Source organism: Wyeomyia smithii, chromosome 1 (genome assembly GCF_029784165.1).
Source record: "Wyeomyia smithii strain HCP4-BCI-WySm-NY-G18 chromosome 1, ASM2978416v1, whole genome shotgun sequence".
Taxonomy (NCBI): Eukaryota; Metazoa; Arthropoda; class Insecta; order Diptera; family Culicidae; genus Wyeomyia; species Wyeomyia smithii.
In genome coordinates this window covers 38,921,342-38,949,240 of record NC_073694.1, presented here as the reverse complement: position 1 = coordinate 38,949,240, position 27,899 = coordinate 38,921,342, and the positions used below count along the sequence as shown (strand labels likewise).

The window sequence follows — 27,899 nt, the reverse complement described above, 5'->3', positions numbered from 1 at the left end:
ACAAAAATTTAGAAGGGACAGAGGCTCGGTATAGTAGAGTAGTAAGCTTGAAACGGAAAGGTAAAACTTACACACAAGCACGGATATGAATGATAAGCGTATCACTTACTTCAATAGTGATACTGCCAATAATATGAAGTGCGGAGTACAGAAAACACTTGGGCAATATCACAATAGATCTGATCTCTGGTCGCAGTGATGAGCCCACACAGAAAAAAAAATGTGAAGGAATCTGATAATATATTATGCTTCTCCATGCATGCACGACGTTGAGTTATGGGAAAAATGTTTCTAATATTTAAAACAAACTGGATGACATACGTGTCAAACGTTAGACAAAATCAACGTAAAAAACTATCGCGCTGGAAACGCATAACACTGGTCGATAAACGAGAACAAAGCCCTAATACTTGAACTGGGAAACATGCAAGATTGTAGCTGATAAGCAGTCTCTGTGAATTTTGGTGCCCCCATTGTATGCATAAGCGCCTCAAAAGTCGCTACGTGAACGTGGACCATGCGATCCCTTTCATTATCAAATCATTGGAGACGCCTGGTTAATTTTTTCACAGCGTTCTAGGGAACGAATGCAGGGGAAAGATTTAGATCTTGATTGCAGTATTCTAGAGAAATTTTTTTTTTCTACAAAATGACACATAATGAGGTGCTTATTTTTGTGCTATCAAAAAATAGGATGACTAAAAAATTTTATTCTAAAAATAATTAAAAAATATTACAAATTTATTTCAACAAATTCAATCTAACTTTCGTATCTTTGAAGATAGAATTGAAAATTGTTCTACATTGTTGTAGTCCCGTTTATTTCAAGCAACTTTGAAGAAAAAAGGTTTTTTTATCTTTCAAAATAGCAGATTCAGAACTATCTCACTAAATCTTAAAATAAGACTAAACATGCGGCTCTAATGATCAAACTGGACAAAATGAAAGAATGTGGCTGGTAAACCGTCTCTGTGAATTTTGATACCCCTTTTGCATGCACAAGTGCGTCGAAAGTCCCCAGCAAGTAGCCATCCACTTACTCCGAACGTGAACCATGCGCTTCCTTTTGCTATCAATTAAATGGAGACGCCTAGTTAACTTTTTTACAGCTTTATAGGGAACGAATTTAGAGGGAAATCTGGATCTAGAACTCGATAGTAGTATTCTAAAGAAAAACTTCCTTCTACAAAGTTGTTACATATATGATATATACACAGAGATACTCTCCCAGCTGATCTCGAGGTACTATGCTGGCTTAACAATCCAGTCGTCGTAGGTTCGAGTATCGGCTTGGGAGAGACTGTTAGTGTCAGTAGGATCGTAGCGCTAGCTCCGCAATTGTCCTGTACACTTAACAGTTGGCTGCGAAGTCTGTGTATAAAAAACAGAAGGTCGAGTTCCGATACGGAATGTAGCACCAAGGGTTTGCTTTGCTTTACACAGAGATACAGTAATCTCTGCCTCACACTCGAATACTTTTGTAAAACAGCAAAATTACTCTCCATCTAACACACGGTTATGCGACAGAGCAAAAATAATATGTCTGTGACACTCCCCGAATTCGAAAACTCCTGTGTACAATTTTGCAAGGCAATCGATTTAGTTCTTTATGAGTCCATAGGAAGCAGACAGACAGTCACATTTGAATATTTAGAAAAAATTGTTCTCAATAGGATAACAAACATATAAAAAAAAACATTTGCCCTCGAAGTTTCTCCAAATTGCCTCAAATTCCTCAACATTGCAAACCCATCTTAAATTCTATCAACGAGAGTTAGATATCTGGTTTGCATTTCTGTCACCTTAATTTTTAAAAACATAAAACTAAGCGCGTCATCATATATAACAACTTTGAAGAAACTTTTTTTTGACTAGAGTACTGCTATCGAGCTCTAGATCCAAATTTTCCTTTATATTCGTTCCCTAGAACGCTGTAAAGTTAAAAGGTTAACTAGGCGCCTCCATTGATTTCACAATTAAAGTGGACGCATGGTTCACGTTCGTGATAAGTGGGAATGGACTTGGTGGGGACTTTTGACGAACTTGCGCATACAATAGAGGCATCAAAATTCACAGAGATGGTTTAACAGCTACAATCTTTTGAGTTTGAGCATCAAGGCCACACCTGTGTCGCTTACGTAATCGAGAGCGAGAAACCTTTCCTCTATTTACTATTCGGACTTGTGTCTAGTGGGTCTTGCATTCACTTGGCCCGGAATTTTTTTTTCTTTGATATGCCCTGTCAGGTCGGCTGAGGCCGCTCACGGCCTACTCGGCCCGGCATTATGTTTCGTGTTTATATGCCTGCTGTATATTTTTTGGCATCTAGCAAACAAAGGCATATATTTTAGCTAATTTCGGTAAGTGTGATTCTAGGTCCCGTTGTGACTTGTCCTAATTTCCTCCTGGTACCTATTGGGTTCCAAATAAGCTTTTGTCTTGTAAGATTTAGACCACTTCGACCATATTTTTTATCCTAAAACAGGGTTTAATTCGAAACAATTTCTAACATTTGGAGCATATCGATTTTTTTATTGCTTAATTAAGGTGGCCACAGGCTGGTTCGCTACCGAATGCGAAAATCTAATTCTGAATGCTCTGAATTGCTGATACTATTTTACAACAAATTCAAACATACAGCAATTCTAATTCTAAAATGTACGGATTTTTATATCTTTATTGTTTTAGTTTGGAATGTCTTACCAATCTGGATAATAAGGTTTGTTAGATAACTCTATACTATCATGAACGAAGAAAGAGTATAATATATAAGAACGAATTGCGCTGAACAGAAAACTACAAAATTTTCACTACCTAAAACTGTAAAGTGTGAGTACTCGCTCTTTCTGATAGATAAGAAACACTAAATCCACCGTTGACTCTTTCACACAGTTGGTTAACAGAAGAACCTTCGAGTTCAACTCCAGTTTTTGAGTTTACGTTCCGGTTGGCCCTGAAATGGAACTCGTTGGTCAGCTCAGCTGCGAAGCTGTGATCTGTAGCGTGGCTCATACGATAAATTTTGCGAACTCACAAAGCACTTATTACCAGCTCATATGATGGATAGAGACTCTTTACGACAGACAAAACGTCCATAAATTAAACCCAAATGGAAAAGTTCTTCCTTCCCACGGTTGATATATGAATGCGTCTGGGTTATTTAGAATGTCTCCTCTGGCGCCGACTTCAATATAACCGGAAAGTTTGTTTTATCGCCATTGCTATAATTACGCTGGTCGATGAGAGGGAGATGTTTTTACTGTCGATATTTTTCTGCACCATAAAAATAAGAACCTATGAACCGTATGCTAAAAATAAAAGGGTGAATAAACTGTATACATAAAATGTAAACATTCATCTCTCGAAAGTTACCTTTGATTGAAACAAATGTTGAACTCCTACCAACGATAAAATTTTCCATCCAGAGTACCTGGAAAGACATCTTTTTCGCCAGGTTGATTTTTCCTCTTCCCAAACAGTAACACTCTGTATCTTCTCGATGCGGCGAAGGTCAAGTGAAAGAGAAAAGTGTCAGCTTACAGTTTCTGCTTGTCGGAAAGTATCTTCCCACCCGGCAGCCGCGTGTTTGCAATTTTCACAGCATAACCAATTTAGCGAAATATCGTTGATCCATCATCCGTAAAATAATCCCACCCCAAAAATAAGAGTTCTTCGTATCGTACGATGACACATATCCTCATTAACAATGCTTTCAATTAGCCTTGATGGCAATCCCTGCGAGAGTTGACTGCAGAACGGCAAAAAGCACAAAAATCGGAGAAAAAGTATCATTTTTATAGCAAATAAAACTTTGTTATCATTTCCGAGACCGTGTCTGGCGGGTTGGACTAACTGCGAGCAAGGCGACCGTTTGCGAAGTTTTTGTTTCTCTTTCATCCGAAGAATTGTTTTAGCCCCTTTTCCTGACTGATTGCCCGGGCGACTGAAGCTGATTGGAAAAATCAACAAGCAAACTTCCGACGGATGTTCTGAAATTTTCTCACATTTGGCGAAATTTCCGGATATTTAGCAAGCCTCCCGTTGCGTGATTTACCCACCAAAAAAGTTTCATTTTTCACGTCATAAACAGCAAGAGTCAACTTTTAGAATGCGGCAATAATTTTAATCGTTGACAGGATGCGTGAACTCCGCCGAGCGAAAAATAGACAACCTAAACATTTGCAATCGTTCCGGCGGAAGTCCCCGCCGTGTTGAGGCAGAAAAAACGGCTTTTTCATTTCCTCGGTTGCTAATGAGCGAACATTTTCGTCCCTTAACCGTCATTTTTCATTTCAATTAACCGACCGGCGCGGCGTTCGTTTCTGCGGTCCGGAGACCCGGTTGCGTCTTTGTGCAATCCGGTGTGACCGACGATGCCATTAAAGGGGAGGTGAAATCGCCAGCTGAGAACTGGGAAGTATTTTAACGCTCTACTTCAACGGCCGTTTGTGATTAAACAAACCCTGATGAGAGTTGAGAAATGCTTACCAATTACAACGCGGCTATGAAACGCGAATGAAGAGCGGAGTTCAATTGATTCTTTGAGTCTGCAATCAATAATAAACATTGAACTGTGAAATGGTTTTCGTTTCGCAAACAGTTGCAAGACACATTCATCACCGCGGTTTCAAACTTTTTCAAAAATGTATTGCGCTAATTCTGTCCATGATACTGAAAATTATATCCAAAATTAAATGACAATTCTCACAAACCTAATATTATTGGTAAAGGTAACTTCTTCAAACTAAGCTCAACGCATGAAAAGCGTCACAAAGCGATGTTTGTAGGTAACAATGATTGAACTCTTAAACTAAAATATTTGAAGTCCACAACAATTTTGCCAACCAACTCAAAATAAGCAGAATCGCTCTTCCGCTAATCAAGAATATTCTTCACTGAGAGTCTCTCAATTCTTGATAATGAAGAAATGCATGCCACATAGAGAAATGAGCATAACTCGAACAAAAAACTATCTAAACGCGGTCACTTTAAACTTTGTTTACAAAGGTTTTCTTGAAATGAATTCTCCATTAAAATTTTAATTTTGAGACGTGAAAATTTAACCAACAATAATTTTTATTTACTGAGGTGCGTTAATATCGGTACTCTGTTTTCGGTGAAAAACCTAATCTTTTGAATATTAAATATTAAATAATTTTCCTTAACCCTCGTCAAAAACACATTTACTAAAATGGCGGTTAACTAGTACAGGTCAGACTCGATTATCCGGAATATCAAATTTCATTCCGGATAATCGAATCACAGAAAATATTTTCAAATTTGCGACTAACGAACATAACTTAAATATTTTCTTTTGTTATTTTACTTGTATGATGCAGTAGCGTAACCAGAAACTATTTCCTAGGCGAAAGGGGGCAAAATCTTCAAAAGCAAAAAAAAATAAGTTAGACATTGATTATTTTCTCTTAATTCGAACATGTCATAAACATGCCGGAAGTGACATAAATGGCAACACAAATGCCAGAAGGGATGGTAAATGTAAAATTTCGGGCTAAAAATTAAAAACGAACACCGAAAAAATAAAATTCCGGATAATCGAGTCTAAAATTTCGGATAAAAGAGGCTCAGGATACAAGAGTCAGACCTGTATTGAAAAACTTTTTTTTTTGCTCTTTTTTTAAATTTTGTTTCTCTTTTATCTGACTTTTTTCCTCCCTGTTTTTTCCTGTCAGCTAGTTTCACTTTCCGCCTTCAGTTAATTTTGTCTCTTTTCCAGGCTGTCCTTCTAGTTCGTTTTCACTTCAAATACCATCCAAAATGTGCATTTTATAAGAATATCTTTTTTTCTTTCTTCGTCAGCAAGTCTTACTATCTTATTTCTCACTATTTTTCTCGGTAAAAAAAAAACTTCAATTTTCAGATAATGAATAGAGACCTGAATAATTTTCATTATTCCTCGCCAAAAACGCATTTTTTGAAACGGAGGCTATTCGGTACTGAATACCTGTCGCTTTTTCGCGTTCTGTTTTTTTAATTTGTTTTTTTTTTGTTTCTCGCTTTTGCGTGTGTCTTCTTTTTCTTCTTCTTTTTCTTCCTCTTTTTTCTGTTTATCTTTTTTGTCTATTTGCCTTTTTATGTTTTTAGCTAATTCTGTATTTCTTCCAGGGTGCCTTTCGCACCTTCTGTTTCTTTTTTTGTCACGTCTCTACCTATAAATTCTGTTCTTTTTTTCTTGAACTATCTTCCAAAATTGCATTTTTTTTGTATATTTGACATTAAAGTTCACATTTTTTGTTGTTTCTCTTTTTTTTTCTCTGTCTTTATTCTTTTGTCTCCAGGTCTCATTATTTCTTTTTCTTCAAATTTTTCTGCATTATTTTCTATATTAATAAAATTTCGTCTTCTTTCCTGTATGCTTTCCAATCTTTCCTTTTCCTGTGTGCCTCATTCGAATTACTTTGTTTGAAACAATTTATCTCTATTAAAATGATAAATAGTCTGAATATTATTTATCCTTCATAATCGTGTTTGTTTTCAACTACAAACTGCTGCCTGTCTATCTGTTTTCTGGTTTTTTTTTTGTATTGTTATATCATTCTTTTTATTTCTATTTTATCTGTCTCTCTTGCAGTCTTCTGTAAAAATATTTAATTATCAAATGGTAAAATCAACCAAAACTAATTTTCTTTTTTTTATTTCTTACACCTGGCATAGAATCACAGAATAAGATGCTTATATATGTTATTTAACATCGAACTACTAATATTTCTCTCTTACTGTCTTTCATTTTTATATGATTCCTATCGATTTGTTTCTCATTTTTACTTTTTTCTTCCTGTTTCTCTATCTTCCCATTTTGTTCTCTTTCAGTCTTTCTGCTAATCTGTCATTTTCGGTTAGTCTTCTGTTTGTTCCTTCTGTATATTATACTGTGTTTATCTGAATCTTGTTTTACTTACTTTTTTACCAGCTTGGCTATATTTCTGTCTGTTTCGCTATTTTATATGTACTGTATTCCTCAACTTTTATCTCTCTCTATTCATGTCTGTCTTTTTTTTCGTTTTTCTTTATTTTTGACCTATCTGTCTCACTTCCTCGGTATTGGCTGTCTGCGTTTTTTGCGAATTAGAGGCTTTTTAGTACTAAAAATTTCCCTCTTTCTCTATCTCTACCTCTCTATCTCTCTATCGCTCTATTTCTCTATCTTTTTCCCTAGCTCTAGCTCCAGCTATAGCTCTAGCTCTAACATAAGCTTCAGCTCTAGCGCTCTCTCTAGCTTTTACTCTTGCTTTAGTTCTGGTCCTAACTCTACCTCTAGCTTTAGCTGTAGCTCAAACTCTAGTTCTAGTTTAAGCTCTTACTCTAGCTCTAGTTTAAGCTCTAACTCTAGCTCTAGCTCTAACTGTAGTTCTAGATCTAGCTCTAGCTCTAGCTCTAGATGTAGCTCTAGCTCTAATTCTCTGGCTCTAGCTCTAGCTCTAGTTATAGGTCTAGCTCTTGCTCTTCCTCTAGCTCTTGCTATGTCTCTAGCTCCTAATCTAATTCTAGCTCTATCTCCCCCTAACTCTAGCTTTAGATCTAGCTCTAGCTTTAGCTTTAGCTCAAGCTCTAGATCTATCTCTAGAGTCAGCTCTAGCTCTAGCTGTAGCTCTAATTCTAGCTTTATCTCGTTCTGTAACTCTAATTTTAAATCTTACTCTAGCTCTAGCTTTATCTCTGTCGCTAACTCTAGTTTCAGATCTAGCTCAAAATCTAGCTTCAGATCTAGCTCTAAATTTAGCTCTAGCTCTATTTCTAGCTATAGCTCTAGCTCTAATTCTAGCTCTATCTCGTTCAGTAAGCTCTAAACCTAGCTCTAGCTCTAGCTCTAACTCTAACTCCAGCTCTAGCTCTAGCTATAGCTCTAGTTTTAGGTATAGCTTTAGCTCTAGCTCTAGCTCTAAAGCTATATCTAATTCTAGTTCTTGCTCTAATTCAACTCAAGTCCTAGCTCTAGCTCTAGCTCTTAATCTAATTCTAGCTCTATCTCTCTCTAACTCCAACTTTAGATCTAGCTCTAACTCAAGCTCTAGATCTATCTCTAGATTCAGCTCTAGCTCTATTTCTAACTCTAGCTCTAACTCTAGTTCTAGATCTAGCTCTAGCTATAGTTCTAGCTCTAGCTCTAGCTCTAACTCTAGCTCTAGCTCTAACTTTAGCCCTAACTATAGCTCCAGCTCTGGCTCCATTTATAATTTTAGCTCTTGCTCTACTTCTAACTCAAGTCCTAGCTCTAGCTCTTGCTTTAGCTCTTAATCTAATTCTAGCTCTCTCTATCTCGAACTCTAATTTAAGATCTAGCTCTAGCTTTAGCTCTAGCTCAAGCTCTAGATCTATCTCTAACTCTAGTTCTAGGTCTAGCTCTAGCTCTATCTAGTTCTGTAAGCTCTAGCTTTAGCTGTAGCTCTAGCTCTAGTTTTCGATCTAGCTCTAGCTGTAGCTCTAGCTCTAATTCTCTGGCTCTAGCTCTAGCTCTAGTTATAGGTCTAGCTCCAGCTCTAACTCTAGCTCTGGCTCTAGCTCTATCTCTGTCTCTAACTCTAGCTTCGGATCTAGCTCGAAATCTAGCTTCAGATCTAGCTCTAAATCTAGATCTAGCTCTAGCGCAAGCTCAAGCTCTAACTCTAGTTCTAGCTCTTTTTCTTATTCAGCTAGTTGCTTTAATTTATCCCAAATCCTAGCTTTAGCTCTTCCTCTATCTCTTGCTATAGCTCTAGCTCCTAATCTAATTCTAGCTCTATCTATCCCTAACTGTAGCTTTAGATCTAGATCTAGCTTTAGCTTTAGCTCAAGCTCTAGATCTATATCTAGAGTCAGGTCTGGCTCTATTTCTAGCTCTAGCTGTGGCTCTAATTCTCGCCTCATCTCGTTCTGTAACTCTAATCTTAGATCTTATTCTAGCTATAGCTCTAGCTTTATCTCTGTCTCTAACTCTAGCTTCAGATCTAGCTCGAAATCTAGCTCTAGCTTTAATTATAGCTCTATCTTTGTCTCTAACTTTAGTTTTAGCTCCAGTTTTAGACCTAGCTCAAGCTCTAGCTCTAGCTCTAGCTCTAGACGTAGCTCTAGCTGTAGCTATAGTTCTAGCTCTAGCTCTAATTCTACTTCTAGGCCTAGCTCTAGCTCTATCACAAGCTGTAGCTCTAACTCTCTTTGTCTCTATTTCTAGCTTCAGATCTAGCTCGAAATCTAGCTTCAGATCTAGCTCTAAATTTAGCTCTAGCTCTATTTCTAGCTCTAGCCCTGGCTCTAATTCTAGCTCTGTCTCGTTCAGTAAGCTCTAAGCCTAGCTCTAGCTCTAGCTCTAACTCTAACTCAAGCTCTAGCTCTAGCTCTAGTTTTAGGTCTAGCTCTAGCTCTAGCTCTAGCTCTAGCTCTAGCTCTAGCTCTAGCTCTAGCTCTAGCTCTAGCTCTAACCCTAACTCTAACTCCAGCTCTAGCTCTAGCTATAGCTCTAGTTTTAGGTCTAGCTCTAGCTCTAGCTCTAGCTCTAGCTTCAGCTCTAGCTTCAGCTCTAGCTCTAGCTTTAGCGCTATTTCTAATTCTTGCTCTTGCTTCAATTAAACTCAAGTCCTAGCTCTAGCTTTAGCTCTTCCTCTAGCTCTAGCTCTTGATCTAGCTCTAGCTCTTAATATAATTCTAGCTCTATCTCTCTCTAACTCTAGCTCTAGCTTTAGCTCTAGCTGAAGCTCTAGTTCTATCTCTAGATTCAGCTCTAGCTCTAGCTCTATCTCTGTCTCTATCTCTAGCTCTAGCTCTATCTCTGTCTCTATCTCTAGCTTCAGATCTAGCTCTAAATCTAGATCTAGCTCTAGCTCTAGCTCAAGCTGTAACTCTAGTTCTAGCTCTTTTTCTAATTCTAGCTGTTGCTTTTATTTACCCCAAAGCTCTAGCTCTGGCTTTAATTCTAGCTCTGTCTCGTTCAGTAAACTCTAAACCTAGCTGTAGCTCTAGCTCTAACTCTAACTCAAGCTCTAGCTCTAGCTCTAGTCTTAGGTCTAGCTCTAGCTCTAGCTCTAGCTCTAGCTCTAGCTCTAACTCTAACTCCAGCTCTAGCTCTAGCTATAGCTCTAGTTTTAGTTCTAGCTCTAGCCCTAGCGCTATTTCTTATTCTAGCTCTTGCTTCAATTTAACTCAAGTCCTAGCTCTAGCTTTAGCTCTACTTCTAACTCTAGCTCTTGATCTAGCTCTAGCTCTTAATATAATTCTAGCTCTATCTCTCTCTAACTCTAGCTCTAGCTCTAACTCTAACTCTAGTTCTGGGTCTAGCTCTAGCTATAGTTCAAGCTCTAGCTCTAGTTCTAACTCTATTTCTCCCCTGACTTTTAAAAAAAAAAACAAATTCTTTGTAATTCGTCTTACTTTGATAGAAAGACAGGCTATGAAACGTGTAACGAAAATGTGTTTTCCTTAAGGGGTAGTATCTACCAAAAATTTTTTTATCTTGTCATTTTTTTTTAATGGCTTAAATCATGCTAAAACTATCCTAGAATCAAAACCTATATCGCCCAAGTACTGATCTAAACTCAAAATTCGTGTAAATCAATTTTTATCGAACAACTTTTATGCTCCAAAATCACATTTTTCGATTATTTTGGCGATGCTCGTTTTTCGAGGTTTTGTAATCTATCGGAAGTTACCTCTGATCATTATCGTGTTTCAAATTTGAAGTATAGAGGTCGCTGCATCAAGTTTCGATCGTTATAACCAGACTTCCTGTGCACGTGCTTTTATTTCAAGCGACGAGAGAAATCTTTCTCTCGCTCGTAGAATTTCCATGTATGTGCGACGAGACGAGATAGGTCACATGCAATTTGCAGGTTGCTCTTTCGCTTCTCTTCCGGTTCGGATTGCGATGCGCAAGGCGATGTTCCATCGCACTACGAACTGAGCGAGACGCCCGTACTGTACATACTTGATACAGCTCGTGCGCTACAGCTCGTGAGACTTTCTCGTGTACACAGATTTCCTGTACACGAGCTTTTTACTCAAGCGACGAGAGGTTTCTTTTCTTTTTTTTAGGTATGGGACTGCGGCGCACTTAGTCAGCCTATACACCAGAGAGACGCCGAGACACTCACCGTTAAGGCAACTGTCAACATCAAAACGGGCGAGCTGTATAATTTTGCATTGCCGTTAACCGTTTTGATGTTGACAGTTGCCTTAACGGTGAGTGTCTCGGCGTCTCTCTGGTGTATAGGCTGACTAGGCGCACCAGACGATGTCTCATCGCTTTACGAACTAAGCGAGACGCCCGTACTGTACCTTAGTGAACCTGTATATTAGAGAAATGACAAAGCACTCACCGTTAAGGAAACTGCCAACATCAAAACGGGCGAGCTGTATAATTTTGCATTGCCGTTAGCCGTTTTGATGTTGACAGTTGCCTTAACGGTAGTGTCTCTGCGTCTCTCTGGTGTATAGGCTGCCTACCGTACCTACATACGATATATGCCGTCAGACCCTTCTGAAGGTGTATTAATCGGAAGAATTCACAAAACTATATTACTACGATCAGATTATCACGAACCTTCAGATCCTGATTTGCAATATCTATACACTAAGGTCGCTTTTTACGCGGCTTTTTTACGCGGATTCCGGAATTTATTAGGTTTTTTTACGCGGATTCCGGAATTTACGCGGTTTTTTTTTCGTGCGGATTTCGGTTCCTCTTCACTCGGATTGCAGAATTTACGCGGTTTTTTTTACACGAATTTCGGAATTTACGCGGCATGTATCCCCCGCATAAAAAGCGACTTTAGTGTACTCAATTCGAAAATTCTATCCAACATCAACATGTACTAGAAAATATAAATAATGGTTTTACTATTTTTAACTCCCGAAAAACTTATGTTGTAATTTCAAACCCCATTTTTTATCCTTAGAACTATAAAACAGAGTTCTATCATAAGATAGTCAATGACATCTTAACCGACGAAAGAAACACTTCTATTAACCAACGTAATACTCTGCATCCGGTGAAAAGAAAAATATGACTCATTTTCGTACCGTTAGCATAATAAGTATAGTAACAAAACATTCTTAATTCATGTTAACAAAAGTTGGATGAATTAATAATAGAATTTTGAATTGATAAATAAGTTACCTAGGTTTTATCATTGATAATTCTAACGGTGTTTTGATGCATGCTGCTATAACATCGTAAATAAAAAAAACATGAAATCCCCTGCCTGTATCCTTCTGCGCAAAATAAATTTCCTTCTCGCACCATTAGCGCAAAGCAACATGCGAGGCAAGCTCGCGAGACGAGCTCACGAGATTTTGTACGCAAGCTGTCTCAAGTACGCGTCGCCCATGCACCGCACTCGTTAAGTTGAGAGACGAGGTATCTTCGTGTACGTCGCAAAAAAATTCCCATGTGACGAGACATGGCTCGTACGAATGGTAAGTTTTCTCGCTCGCACGCTGCACACAGCACGAAGCGACTGAATGAGAAACGAGACTTGCAGCGCAAAGCACACTGTCTCTTCTTTGTGCGAGCGAGATTTCAGGAAGTCTGGTTTTATAACGTCTCTACAGCACGTGTTTACTCACAATTTCTCTTTGTTACGTCGATCAGCCGTTCTCGTTGTGCACGTTCTTTGGTTGAGTTTTTCTATACTTTTAAACTGTGAGTTATATTCAAAAGTACTCAAATATGAGTGACAAGTTTGAGTTTTGTGTGGGATTGGACGCCAACTAGGTCAAAGTCGCTAAGCATCGCATGTGTGATATCGCGAAAGAGGCTAAGCGCAGCCTAACATCAGATAACAAAAAGGAAGAAGAGGAAAATAAAGCCCAGAAAGGACAACTTTACGGCGCAATGATAGCTGACTGAAGGTAAAAAAGGGGGCTTTTTCTCAAAACCATGTTTTCAAAATCGGCGAGCAGTAGAACTGAAAAAGTTTACATCCGATTGACTTGAAGTTTTAACTGTAGCTTCTTCATTAGATTATCTAGTGAAGTACACACGATTTTGGTGATTGATTAACAACAATAAAAGTCGATTTTTTTTGTCGAAAAGCAATTTTTTTCTAAAACCGTTGCCATTTTGCGAAGAAAAATTCTAAAAATATAATCATGTGTAGTTCACTAGCGACACTTATGGAGATAATGAAAAAAATTTTGTTTTGGTTATAAGTGGCGTTGGGCAATCGCTGCACAGCTGCCATTTTGTAAAAAAATAGCAATAAAATTTTTTTTCTATTCTCCAACAGTTGCTCAATCCAATGATATGTTATTTATATACCTTACATCTCAAATGCCCTTTGAAAAAAAAAATAAAGAAAAAAGTCTTGTTTTTTTAAACATTTGGTAGATATAACCCCTTAATTGCATATTATGTTACCACCAACGAACTTATTTCTAACACTAATGTCTTGTTCGAAAAAAAAACACCTGTGGTATAATAATTGATAAATATTTTCATGAAAAAAATCAATGAGAAGTTGAGTCGCCAGCTCGTTTCTATATCCGAGAACAGAATGGTTTAGTCTAGAATCGTTCGAGTTATGTGTATTCTTATTTTCACTAAACAAATCTGGAATACTAATGTCTTTATCGATACGCGACGTTTTGCCTAAACGTTTGGTAAAATAAATAGCCCTTTTTTTCAATTTCAAACCAGTAAAAAAATAATCTGAATCTCATTTGAAATATCAGCAGCTTAGCAATCCCGAGCTCGTTTTAGTTCACGAAGTTAATTTTGGACACATGTGGTAAGTGGCTCCATCTTATATAAAAGTTATGTCATTTTCTCAGTTTCACAAAACACAGAGATTTTTTTTTTTTTTTTTCAAAATAACACGTTGCATCGTGTTGGGCCTTGGAAGGAAGACGATCAAATTTTTCTCGTGTTCCATGAGAGCAGATAGTAATTACTCTTTGCCAGGCAACAGAAAATCACGCTATTGCATGTTACATTTTGTTCTAGAGCTAGCTTTGGCTCTAGCTGTGGCAGGGGGATAACAACACTCTGCTCTTAGTATAGAAAAGCTGCTGTGAAGATGAGCTATAACCGTTCTTCCTAAGACGTTTCAATATTTTGCAGCCATTACCGTTTTAGTCCACAAGAGTAATAAAAAGAGTCCTTATCAGGACCACCTCATGTACAATTGATGAGTTTGATGAATAATAACTTACGTAGTTCTACTCTATATCCTATGTGGATATGTGCAGTCACGTCTTGGATACCACCCTTCACTTCTTGTCCTTTCTATGCTGTTTGCATTTATTTTTCATTTCTCTCTCTTTCTGTCCTTCATTTTATTGCTATTTTTTCCCTGCCTTTTCTATTAATGTCATTCCATTTAGTTTTCTTCCTGTTTTCATATTTTGTGTTTCTTTGCTTTAATTTTTTGAAAATATTATGAAAAAAAATCTGTTGACAATTTAATTTCCTTTTATAACATTTAAAACCATTCTATTGATATTATTGGGCCACAAATTGATTCTAGAAGATTGCCTATCATTATCATAGCGTGCATCGTTCAAAAAACTCGCGATCCCTCCCGAATGCAACAATGTAAATGTTGCAACGAACCACTACTGCTGCTACCCACTGCTGCTTAGTTAGGACCGCCCTAGTGGCCATCAACTAGTGAACCGATTGGTTTGCGCAGAAGTAGGCTCTTATATAGCCCAAAGCGTACAGTCCTAGTTTACTAGGTATATTATTTTGTTGACCGTGCTAGGAAAAGCAAGCAAAGCAAAGCAAAGCCTTGGTGCTACGCTCCGTATCGGAACTCGACCTTCTGTTTTACTTATACACAGACTTCGCAGCCGACTGTTAGGTGTACAGGACAATTGCGGGGCTAGCGCTACGATCCTACTGACACTAACAATCCCTCCTGAGCCGGGACTCGAACATACGATGGCTTGTTAGGCCAGCATCGTACCTCGAGACCAGCTGGGAGGAAAAGCAAGCATCAAGGTGAAAATCTGCGTTTAACAAGTCTTGAAAATTTTTAAAAGTACAATAGTTCAATTAATAAAAATACAATTTCCTGCATTTAGACGGGTGCATAGATGATGTTCCACTCGATTGCTGCAACGCAGGACCGACCTATAAACATTTGGAATCGGATATTTTTCCTTTTGCCGTGTTTAGATTTTCATTTTATATCCTTATGCAGCCGAACTTCTTGGAAGACGTAGTTTTACGTCAAAAACATCAATTTATGTTTTTGAAATCAATCTCTATCGGGTCAAAATCTCAAATTCAAACCATCTCAAAGTGTAAATAAATTTTCGAAAAAAGTATGTAGTTTAGTAAGATCTACAGACAAATAAAATTTCATTAAACTCTAAGAGGATGCTGGTAACTCCAAAAATTAGTTTTACGTCCGTGATTGCGGCGGCACTAGAAAAATGCTTTAAACAAGCTAGACATTGACATTAAATGTTAAAATTTCTTCATAACCCTAGAACAAAACATTCCGCAGGTCTTACTATACATTTCAAAAGATCACATTCATAATGCCAGAGTAACGTGAGACAATACACACTCATTTGGTATTCAAAAGCAAGAGAAGAAAAAAAAAAAAGAGCGGATAGTTGGTTAGTAATTGCAGATTCCAGCCCGCAACGGCGCTCCGCAAATACAGTCAAACCCGACCCCGGCAAACCTTCAATAATCAGAAAATTCAATTAAAATTAAAAGAGCCCGAAAGCAGCGAAAGTGGAGAAAGAGTCACCAAGTTCCTGCATATATTTACCTTCGTCCTTTTGGCTTTGCCACTCTATGCGATATGTTCGTAGCGTAAACCGTCGGGAACACGTCCTTCATTTATGAGGCAAGAAAGCGGTCTCCTAAGGGTGGTCCATTCCGCCAGTGTCAGGATCATCCACAGCGACACACAGCTATTGATGTGGCTTCTTCTCTAACCTGTCTAGGGTGCGACACAATTTTTGGCAGCGCCCTGCTCCGTATAGATTAAATTTGCGCACGGAGCTAGCGCCCATTGTTTGGTCGTGTTCGGATGATCTCGAGACCCCGCTCCAGCAGACGGACGAGAACTAGCTTACGGCTGAGTAAATATGCGCCATTCTACTTGTCTTTGCGAAAATTCATCATCTCTAGTGTTGTGTAGTTCTGCACTGTTAGTGGATAAGTGTATGTCTTGAATAGCTAAGGGAGCCGGTGGCGTGCACGGGGTATAACTCTTTTAACGTTAAGGGTTGATTAATCCTTCAATGCGATGGATTGCACCATAAAGCTGCCAGTGCATCATGAGACCAAATAGCAGTCAACAGCCCGCAATCTGTCGGAGAAGCGCTGATGGTGCCTCCTTCTGGTAACGAGTCATGTTGACAAGCCCGGTTTCAGCTTCCCATTAGTGATGATTTAACAAATACCCTACTCAGAGCCCCTCCGTTGAGCGAATGCTGCGGCAACCCGTGTACTTCAAAGTCAAGGTTGTAAGTGGCAATGGACGATCTCTTTCAAAGAATAGTTCACCTTTAGTTGTATACGGGAAGGTTCATTAAATTCTGAGAACTCCCTGGCACTTGGATGGACTGGCTATACACAAATATATATGTGCGACTGTAAGTATGCACACACAAAGCAAAGCTGGTGATAATTATGGCGCAATGATACCAGCTGTCGTTCACTGGGTTGTCCTTCTCCGCTGCCCGGTCGGTAGACAGAGGCGCTTTAATGGTACGGAAATTGTGATATGGCGAAAGGACTCTCTGTACTCTGTACGCGCGTGCATCGTCAGTCGAAAAAGTCCGGACCCGGCATCGGGTCTACAGTTGCGACTTGTTGGCTATGAGAATGATGATTATGACGATCACTCTATTATTATAGCATAGTGTGAGCTCGTTGAGTCTGAGTACACAAAGTGCCACACTTCAACACATTGGTCATGAGCGGACTCCAAACAAGCAGCAGAACATCACATAACGCGAACCGTTTACTGCACAGGGGAAAATTCAACAGCTCAATTTTTCCTCATTAAATTATAACGCCGTGATACGAACGACTGCGGCCTCACCTTCAGTGCATAAAACCCGATCGATAATTGAAGCCATAGGCAACCGCGAAAACTACACGCCGTACTTACTTCCACCATCGTTGCAGTCGGGTTCAACGAGTTCGCATATCGTCCATTAGTGCAAACCCCATTCAGCCCTCTTATCCATCGAGTATTCCCGCAAAAGGACACACAGACGCAAGCGAAAACCGGCTTTCCACGTGCTGGTTCCGAGAACTGCCAGCTTCCGAACGGTCTTCCACGGAGGAGAGCCTCACTGCAGTGCATATCGCATCAAGCCAGGCCAGACCGCACGAGAGTGTATAAAGCTGCAGTTAGGCACTGCAACTTGCCAACGGATCGATTGGCATTAATGATGTTGCATACGAGAGCTGTTCGAGCAGACTCTTTCTGATGCTGCTGGAAATGTTAGATTGGCTGTTAGGAAAATAGAAGCCGATTGCCAATCGGCACTGCACACCAATGGGAAACCAAACCGACCGAAGCCCTGCATTCTTGTTATGGTCACCCTACGGAGTAAATCCCTACGTTTACAACACACAGTCGTTGCACTCCTGGAATTGCAGTCGCACGTCGATCGGAAAATGGTGAAAAAATAAAAAAGGAGCAAGTCGTAGAGATCTAGAAGGCACACAATCGCTAGGGGCTTATTGATTTTTTTCTTCTCTCTTTAATAAAAGGCTGACTGTGGCTTACAGTTCAACTTTTTTTTTTTGCTGCAATGGAACTTCATTTTTCCACCTGGTGTTATTGTTGGCAACATTTACGATTTTTCAATTGTCTATGCCGGGAATGGTACATATCCTGCTATCTAAAGATTCTGCTTTTTAAAAGGAACCTGTTATAAGACTAACTTCTGCGTTCTATAGGTGGCGTCGAAATTAATGTCTGTGAAATATCGAATCGAACGCATGCATATCCAAACACAGTGTGTTTTAAACTATGACACCAAGGTCTCATCATGATTTAAGAAGAAATTAAACCTTACAATGACACTTCGAAAAAGCAGTCAAGATGAGAAAAAAACTGATTTTTTCTACATGGTTATAAACTTTTTTTCCAGAAAAAAATGCACTTTCAAACGGCGGGAAAATAAGAGATTAACCTAGATGTTAAAAAGCGGCAAAAAACGTGAAGAAAAACGGTACTAGGGGCCGAGGGCTGAGAAGCGTTCAGCCCAATCCTGTTATCTCCATCCGGGTTACAAAGACAAATGAACCTCACGTTCAAGGGCGGCCTATTGAAAGAATTTTGGGCAGGGGTTATATCTCCCGCCTCTCATTTGACAAAACCGGTGGTCCGACCTAACCCCTGAGTGGAAAAAAGCCCGATATTGATGATCTTCTGCAGCGATCCATCATGGAAGTACAAACTAAAGTAACATCTCTCCAGCTACTTCTGGATAAAATATCTGGGACAAGCGAGACACTGCCTTGGAATCCAAATCGGAAGAGCCAATGGTTCCATCAGTTTGGACCAGGAAGCCTACACAGAGTCTATTCTAAAGCGGTTCAACAAGGAGCGATTCAAACCAGTAAAGGCGCCGATAAACAGCAGTGAGGAGCTTGTCATAGAGCTCGGAAGAGATGACAATGAATCCACTGCTATGAAGGACGCTCCGTATCAGGAAGCAGTCCGGGGTCTCATGTATTTGGCGTAGAGCACTCAGCCGGATATTCTTTTCACGGTGCCGGTTTACGAAGCCGGTTCAACAACAATCCCAGGGTTGAACATTGAAACGCGGTTAAGCATCTTCTGCGTTCGTAGAATTCCCAGTAAGAAACTGATCTAAAAAATTTCAGTGTGGTCGGTTATGGAGTAAGCTGAATGGGGATCGGATCCAGACGAGAGAAAGTTTACTAGTGGCAACGTCTTCATGACACTAAACACCTTGTTTCCTATGGGAAACAATGACGGCCCCTTGGCAGCGATTAAGTAGACAATAAATAGGGTTGAATCCCCGGCACGACCGCGTATTGACGGTAAATTACGCACAGTTTGTATTAAAAATGCAACAACAAATCATTGATCAGTCATAAGGTCTACTACTGTTTGTTTAAATCAAGTAACTCTTCATGTAAAAGAGTGGTGGCTCTGAAAAGAACCGTTTTTGGAATTGTTGATAAACGGCAATTGTAAAGTTGACTTTCTACGCTATGACCGGTGATAATGGTTTTAAAATATGTACTACTTTAAAAATAATGTTGTCAATCTTACATAATTCAGAGCAAAGAATATGGAGTCATCGCCAACGACAACAGGTCACAGAGTTAAACTCCTGTTTACGTAATATAGCAATTAAGAAAACTCTGCCTGATTTCAACATCATTGGATTTTGATTTGTGCAATTCGAAATTGCACTGATGCAAATTTAACAATAGCTCAACGCACATCACGCTCCTGTCAACGGATTTAACTTCTGAACTAGTTTTGCCTTTCTCCTAGAAAGGTATAGCAATCACTCGAAAAACCTAAGGTATAAAAATGCCCCAAAGGGTCGAATCTCGTATATCAATCGACTTAGTTCGACGAGCTGAGCATTTTCGGTATGTGTGTGTGTGTGAGTTTTTTTGGAGGAGGAGCAGGTGGAGGAGAAATTTGCAACCAAACCCCTGAGGTGACCAACCTCAGGAAGTGTGGGGTTGGTTTGAATAAGTGATCGACCCACTAAAACCCCTCCAGTCTTCAGCCCATAATACTCCCCGGAACCACCGCTAGGTATTGCTTCAGGGAGCCGCCTTTGTGTTCTACGCAACCTGTTGGTTTTTCAAGACTCTTTGCTACATTAGCTAACTAAACTGAAGACTGGCCGTTAGCTAACACTGGCTTGTCGGTGGTCAACCTGTTGCCTATTTTGCAACTTTAAAATAATTTGGGAGGTGTCTGGCCCGCTCACCACCATCATGCCGTTACGCGCATGCACAAAACGAGGACACACGAAGAAGACATGCTCAGCAGTCTCTTCCACATCCACGCACTCGGAACAATTGGGGGACTCCGCATGCCCGAATCTGTGTAGATACTGCCATAAGCAACCATGTCCTGACAGAATCTGTGTCAGGTAGAAGTTCACTTCTCCATGGCGCCTTCCGACCCATCCGGATACGTCCGGAATAAATCGATGCGTCCATCTACCCTTCGCGGAGTTGGACCATTCCTGCTGCCATCTGATCATCGATAATGATCTTCTAATGCCTCGTATGCCCCTTGTGTCACGTTGATCGAAGCATTCTACGTCTTCCTTAATGGCTATGCTGATAGGCATCATGCCGGACAGAACGCAGATTGCGTCGTATCCCAAGTAACAATCCAAAGTCGATTTAGTTCTATTTGTATTCTAGAGAAGTTTTATCAAAACATTACTAAATATATCGGGTTTTATCATAAATTTATTTAAGTACTTGTGGTTTTTACTTATCAACAGTTCCCAAGAGTAATTAAAGAACACTTGAAGAGTCCTCCATACAACTCCTTCATCAATAAGTGTAATAAGCCTGAAGAGCGGTTTTGAAACGCACTCAATATCCCTTTCAAAATACCTATGAGAAACTTTCATAAAACTTCATTAGAGTTTTACGATGGTTTCTGGTACTTTTCTTTAAGATGCATCTATCTTGAAAATGTGCCCATAAACACCCATTTTGTCTCATGAAAGAGCAAAAACATTGGTGAAGAAAAGAATCTAGAAAAAAAAAATTTAGCTCATTCAAGCAACTAACTCATACTAAATCAAGTCATTTAGGGGGATATTACTTCTGGTGTTAGAAACAGCAAAAACTCAATACTCACTAACGGACATGAAATATAAGATGGTAGAAATTCCAATACAGGTCGGACTCGATTACCAAAACATTTTTTATTCCGGATAATCGAATTTTCCGGATAATCGAATCACAGAAATATATCGAAATTTGCGATTAACGAACATAAATAAATAGGTATTTCCTTTTTTTTTACTTTACTTGTATGATGCAGTGGCGTAACCAGAAATTATTTCTTGAGAAGCAAAAAAGAATAAATTGGACATTGATTATTTTCAGTTAAATCGAACAAGTCCCAAACATGCCGGAAATGACGTAAACGGTAACAAATATGCCAGAAGGGGTGGTAAAGGCAAAATTTTAGAATAAAAATTTAAACGATCACCGAAAAAATGAAATTCCGGATAATCAAATCTAATATTCCGGATAATCGAGTCCGACTTGTACATGAGAATGATAGAGATATGGTATTCATTCGCCTGATTCATACAATATGTTGCATTTCTTCATTTTGCGCATGTTTAGGCCCTAATTATAAAATACACCGGATGTTTATTCTAAACCATTTATTGTTTCTTGTTCAAAAATCGCTACAAGTAACATTTTTCCACCAGCAATGACCACAAAAATGGTGCTTGACTGTAAACAAACAGTTGTCAAACGGTAGAGGGGGCTATTTCAGATAAAATTTGTTTGTCTTGAAAAGTTCAAGCAAGTTTTATTCAAGCGCAAGTATTCTTCTCCGTGAATGAAACAAGTAAATGCCAACTTGTCAAGATACTAAAAAAATCTTATTAGTCTTGCTCAAGAAGTTTAAGTTAGAAGCCGTCTTACGTGGGATTAAAATAAAACCAATGACAAATATGGCGAACAGACTGTGATTAACTACGTCAAAATAATAGCCATTTGTAATTAAACGATAATAAAAGGCCGAGGTTCTTAATACTACTAATAATTCTGGCAGTTCAGTAGTGAATGTTGACCATGCTAAACACAAAGTTTAGTAAAATGTTCCATAGTCCAGCAAACCCGAACTTAACGAAAATTCAGACATATTTTTTATTTTCTAAATAAATTACTAATTTGCCAGTAATATCATGGCGTTGAAAATTACAAACTTTGTTGTCATATAAGGTATAAACTTAACGTGGCAATTAAAAATTCACAAATATGAACTTGAAATTACATGTAGATTTATCTACCCATTTTATTCAACGACTGCAATGACATTCATTTTGGAGAAAGAGTAGATCGATGGGGTTTGTTTCATAAATTGATCTATGTGAATAAAAAATAAATTCTGTTGATAGCGAAATAAGCTAGAAAGAAGAGTTGCGAACCTGATTTATAAAACTCTCGAAATTTGATTTTTCATGGTTTTGAATAACTTCTGAATGTCATCATGAGTACATATCGATAAAAATATAGAGTTTTAAGCAGACTTTAGGAACTATTCTTGAGAACCTTCTCTAGCATGGGCCTCCTCGATCATATGGGGATTTTACGGCTGATTTGTAGCAGTTTGTGAGAATAATAAAATTTATGCCTTGTTTTAAAGAACAAGCAATCAAAACTTCTTCAAGTACATTTTAAAACTGATATTGTTACTTGGGATGACACTGTGCGATACGCACTCGCAACCCTCAGGCACATGAGCCTGTAGGTACTTTCCAGTTTACCACGATAACTGTTAGTATCTAGCGCTTTGGACCACACTGGCCCACCATACCTAGGCATAGTTGACGTGACTCTTGAACGTGAGCTTATCGTCAACCCTTAACCCCTAAGAGCTTCAAAGATCGCTTCGAGGTGATGCCTGTTGTGCTGATTTACGGTTATTCACAACCGTGACTTCCGTCTTATGATGCGCTAACTCCAGTTTCCTAGAGTGCATCCAGTCTTCGACCTTGCGTATGCAGTACGCGGCCGTCAACTCGACCTCTTTGATAGACTCGCCGTAGACCTTTAACGTTATGTCGTCTGCGAAACCGACGAACACAACCCCTACTGGGAACTTTAGTTTCAACACTCCGTCATACATGACATTCCACAGCATGGAAAGCATGGATGGAACCTTGCGGCACCCCTGCGGTGATTGCGGACGCACTTCTGACCCTCCTCCGTGTTGTAAACTAGTACTCGATTTTGGAAACAATTTTCCAAAAACTTGTACAACGACACCGGTACGTGGATGCTCCTAAGCACGAGCGCTAAGGAGTCCCAACAGGCACTGCTGAACGCATTCCTCACGTCGAGCGCGACAAGTGCGCAGTAGCGAATGCCCCAACTCTTACGCTGAAGTGCTGCCTCTGCCGTCTTGGTGACAGAGAGAATAGCGGACCTACCTTTCCGGAAGCCGAACTGGTTACTTACCAGACCGTTGACACCCTCTGTGTACTTCACCAGTCTGTTAAGGATGATCCTCTCAAGCACCCTGCCCGCAGTGTCCAGCAGACAGATAGGTCTGTATGCCGATGGGTCCCCTGGCGGTTTCCCCGCCTTCGGTAACAGCACCAACCTCTGTCGCTTCCACCTTTCCGGAAAGAGGCAGTCATCCAAGCACTTCTGCATGGCTGTACGAAACAGGTCGGGGGCCACTTTTATGGCCGTCTTGATGGCCAAGTTCGGGATTCCATCAGGTTCCGGTGCCTTGCTCACCTTTAAAGAGCCTCCTCAACTCGACACGGCTGTCGTCGCTCACGGATTGGATGTCCGGCAGGTTGGCCGACCATCCCTGGTCTGTGTCTGAGATACTGGAACGTCGGACGTGAGACTCGGCAGCCGGAAGCCAAAGATTTGGCTCGTGGCGTGGAAAGAGTCCCTCGATGATGCGCTCCAGCATCGCTGGTGATCGCTCCGCAGGCGCCAACACGCCTTTGGTCTTTGCCATTACGACCCTGTAGGCGTTACCCCACGGATTCGTATTGGCACTCGCACATAGCCTTTCGAAGCAGGCCCTCTTGCTCGCCTTTATCGCCTTCTTTAGCGCCAATCTTGCAGATCTGAGTTCTGCACTGCGCTCTACTCTTTGTGCATTAGTACGTGCACGTTGCAACATACATCTTGCACGGAGGCACACACTGCGAAGGTCGGCTATCACGTCAGTCCACCAGTATACCGGTGACTTACCATTCCTAGGCTGTCGAGTCCTAGGCATGGTGGCGTCGCACGCCCGCGATAATGTGGCAACTAATTGGTCAGCACTCGGGCGGAGCCAACTGCCCCCCTCGCGCTCTCTTCTCATTGCCTCTACAAATACCTCGGCATCGAAATGCGATGTCTTCCACCCGCGGACGGTCGGAGTATAGGCTCCACCCGTCGCCTGCCGCCTCGCGTTATGGACTACGCTATAGCAGACCGACTGGTGGTCACTATTGGTGTAGCCATCGTCTACCCTCCAGTTCACGATCAGTCCTGGGCTGGAGAACGTCTACTTTCTACTGAATGTACACTTGGTTCCAACGTTGGCCAGATCTAGGTTGAGCTTTGCCAAAGCTTCCAACAAGATCTGACCCCTCCGGTTCGTGCGGCGGCTTCCCCACTCAACAGCCCAAGCGTTGAAGTCACCCGCCACTACTAAGGGTGTTAGTCCCGTCAGCTCCATAGATAACAGGTCGACCATCTGGGTGAACCTTTCGATAGACTAACGCGGCGGAGCATAAAAACTGCAGTAGAACAATAGCAACCGCGTATCCTTCATTTGAGGTTGACACAACCTCTTGAACCGGGAACTTGCTGGTCGTGCGTATGGCCGCCGTACAATTACCGTTTCCGGGAGGAATGCATTAGGGCTCCGATTCGATTGCGATGTCCGACCGCGACTCAGACGCTGCTTGGTATAGCAGCTGCTGTGCCGCATAGCAGTGGTTCAGTTTCAATTGTGTCACCCTCACGCCCGTGGTTTCGTGGCCGCCTTACCGGCTGGGCACCGTAGGCCTCTCATAAAGTGTTTGGCGTCCCGTTTTCCAGGCACTTGGAAGCCTCCTCGCAGTCTTTAGCTTTATGGCCAGCACCACCACACCGCCTACATAACTGGCTCCTATCGGGCCCCTTGCAGGTCTAGGACTTGTGTCCTCCCTCGAAATACCTGAGCAAACGTCCGGCTGCTGAAGTATGCTCAGGGACATACTGACCAGCCAACCTTAAGTTTGGCTGTCTTCAGGGCCAGGTTTGCATCGGCCGATGCAAGCCAAAAAGTTCGTAAGGGTCCCCGCTGGACCCTTACGGAGGCGAATTGCCTCGTTGGCCACTTCCACTCCGCACTTATCCTTTAAGGCCTGTGCAATATCGTACCTCTCAGTGATTTCATCCAGGTTTTTAAGAGAGTGACCTCTGGGGTGAGTGCCCGAATTTGCACATCCTTTCCGAGGACCTTCTTGGCAACCGCCTTGTAGGAGGCGCTCTTGCTTTTAGCATCTTTTCGGAGCTCAAAGATCATCTCACCGGTGCGAGATCGACGGATGGTCCGCACATCCGCTCCCAGATCCTTGAGCAGGGTTTCACCTCTCATTTTTTTCAAAACTTCAGAGTACTTGGACCCGTCTGTCTTGAGTAGGAGGGCGTCACCCCTGCTCCGCGCTTTCTTGGCTTTCTGAGGTCGTTTTTTCCCTGGCGCTTTTTTCCTCCTACTGTAACCCAAGGGGGTTCTATAACTGTGACTACGGTCGGTTCTTCAACGAACTTCAAACTCGCTGGTGTGCTGTCCCGCGGGTTCAGCACAACCAACCGTTTTTTTGTATTTGCCGGGGCCGCTCCCCCCGGAGACTGCCTCGTTCGTTTGGCAGCTGGCCCGGAGGCGCAGACCGCCGCAAATGTGAAGGTGTCCGTTTGAACCGACTTCGTCGCCCTCCTAGACAATGGATGAATTTTCCAACCCATCTGCGCCCTTCTTTAAATTCGAATTATTATTCATTTTTGGTTAAATGGGTCCCCCTTCTAGCCGCTATCCTCATCCGCGGCCCAGTGCCTGAGTCTCACCACGGCCTAGGCTAGCTCCCGCTGATGGTCCGGGACTGCTAGCAAGCAGTGAGCACTTCCGTGGCCTTCGGTGTTCGCCACGTACCGACCGGTGGTGGCGTACAGCTCTGTGTGTGTGTGTGTGTGTGTGTGTGTGTGTGTGTGTGTGTGTGTGTGTGTGTGTATGTGTGTAACGCTCTCCCAATCTATCTCAATTTTCCCATAAGACACTATTGAATTTTATTGTAATCGGCTTTTCAGTTGCGAGGTTATGTATCAAAATGTAAAAATCAAGAAACCTCATTATCTTAGAAACTGATGAACCGATTTGAACAAAATTGTCTTGTCTTTTGAACCATTTTTAGATCAATTTTGAAATGATTGGACATGTGGTTCAAAAGTTATGCAAAGAAACGTGTTTCAAAAACAGTTAAAACTCACTCACTTTGCTCAAAGATGGCTGGGCCGATTTTCAAAAAATTAGTGTCAAATGGAAGGTCTAGTTGCCCCATAAGACCCTATTAATTTGTAATGTAATCGGACTATTATTTTGCCTGTTATGTTTGAAAATGGGAAATGTAACTATGAAAAGGATAATATTCCGTAGACTACTTGAACTCATTTACTTTTCTCAGAAATGGCTGACCCAATTTCCACAAAATAAGTGTCAAATGAAAAGTCTAGCTGCCTCGTAACACCCTATCGAATTTTTCTGTAATCGGACCGTAACTTCGTCTACAACAGTTATGTATTAAATTGTTGGAACAACGAAAGTCTATTATACCAAAGATTACACGACTTATTTGAGCATAACTAGTGTCATACGAACGAGTCATCTCTCAAACTGATAAATAACAAACTTTATAACAATTTATTATGTGGCTCAAAAGTTATGGAAAGAAAATTAATTCACAAACTATTTAAAACTAAACCTGCTTTGATCAATATATTTGGCCTCAACATAATTTAAATGTGGTATCGTACTACTTGGCCGTTCCCAGTATCACTCGTTATTAAATTGTTCGAAATTAAGAGTCATTTCTTATACCTCGCTATTTCTTAAGCACTAACGTTACGTCAAGTTTCATATTTTATACTTCAATTACAACATCAATATTTTAGGACCCAAAGAGTGAATATACATTTATTGGATTGAAGCGTACAAGGGCGGATCTATTTCTGGCACCAGCAAAACGAAAAAAGAGGGCTCTAATCGGTCGAGGGCTGATGAAATGACTCGATTATATAACGGAACCACTTGCACTTACAAAGCTCATTGCCAAGGTGGTCCAAAATGACGAAAAGTAAATAACCACATGCGCCATGAACGAATACTATAAAGCTATTCACATCAGCTGACGAGAATCTGTCACGGCCCGTTAAGCCCCATTCGTTCGATTTTACAACGTTTGAAGCATAGAAGTCCACCGCTGCTCAACGTAAGCAAGTTTTTGTAGAAGGCTTACGACTCATTAGGAGGGGGCGAGATGTAGCGGCCTAGAACTTCCCTAATAGTAATGTTATTCATAGATTTTTTTTATCCCGGAGGAAACTCAGCCTTCTGCTGATGAGACCCGGAAGAATGGTGAACGACGTGAAGCACGCTACGTAGAAAAAAATGGAATTAAAACAAAAGTTCTGCTAAGGCGACTTAGAGTCGCTAAAATTAAACGCTCTCGAGGGAAGTATTTGTTATAATAATATAAACATGGTGCTTGTCCACGGAACATGAGCATGAGCGACTGAATTCTCGGAAGGCACGACGCAAAAAGTTTTCAGCTATGTACTAATAAGAGAAAAGGTCCAAAAAAAGAACAACTGTTCCCGCTGGTATTACTATATGGATTATTCCATACTAAGTGTATAAACCAGTTGGATTCAACCATCACAGGCTTTGTTCAAAGTAGCAGTAATTATTTATCTAGTGTCACTTTGAAAAATATTTAATTTTGGTATCGATTAAAATACTACTCACTCTGTCGGATCTCTTTGTTGCAAAATGAAGCATTTATTTTGTCAAAACCATTTTTTTTTATTTTCTGCAATTTATAGACGTAAGACGTCCGAAAAATACTGAAGGAGGTTAAGGAATCCAGAAGAAATATTATTTTTGACCGGAAGTAATGCCTGATAGGTTATTCAAGTATTTTTTAAAAATTAAATTTGCATTTCTCGGCAAATG

The 27,899-nt window shown here is 40.5% G+C and overlaps 1 protein-coding gene across 2 annotated transcripts in view; it reads left to right on the top strand.

Moving 5' to 3' along the window:
* Positions 1-27,899, top strand: part of LOC129716556 (alpha-2Db adrenergic receptor) — a 566,678-nt gene that overhangs the window by 376,939 nt on the left and 161,840 nt on the right. The gene's annotated exons all lie outside the window — the stretch shown is intronic.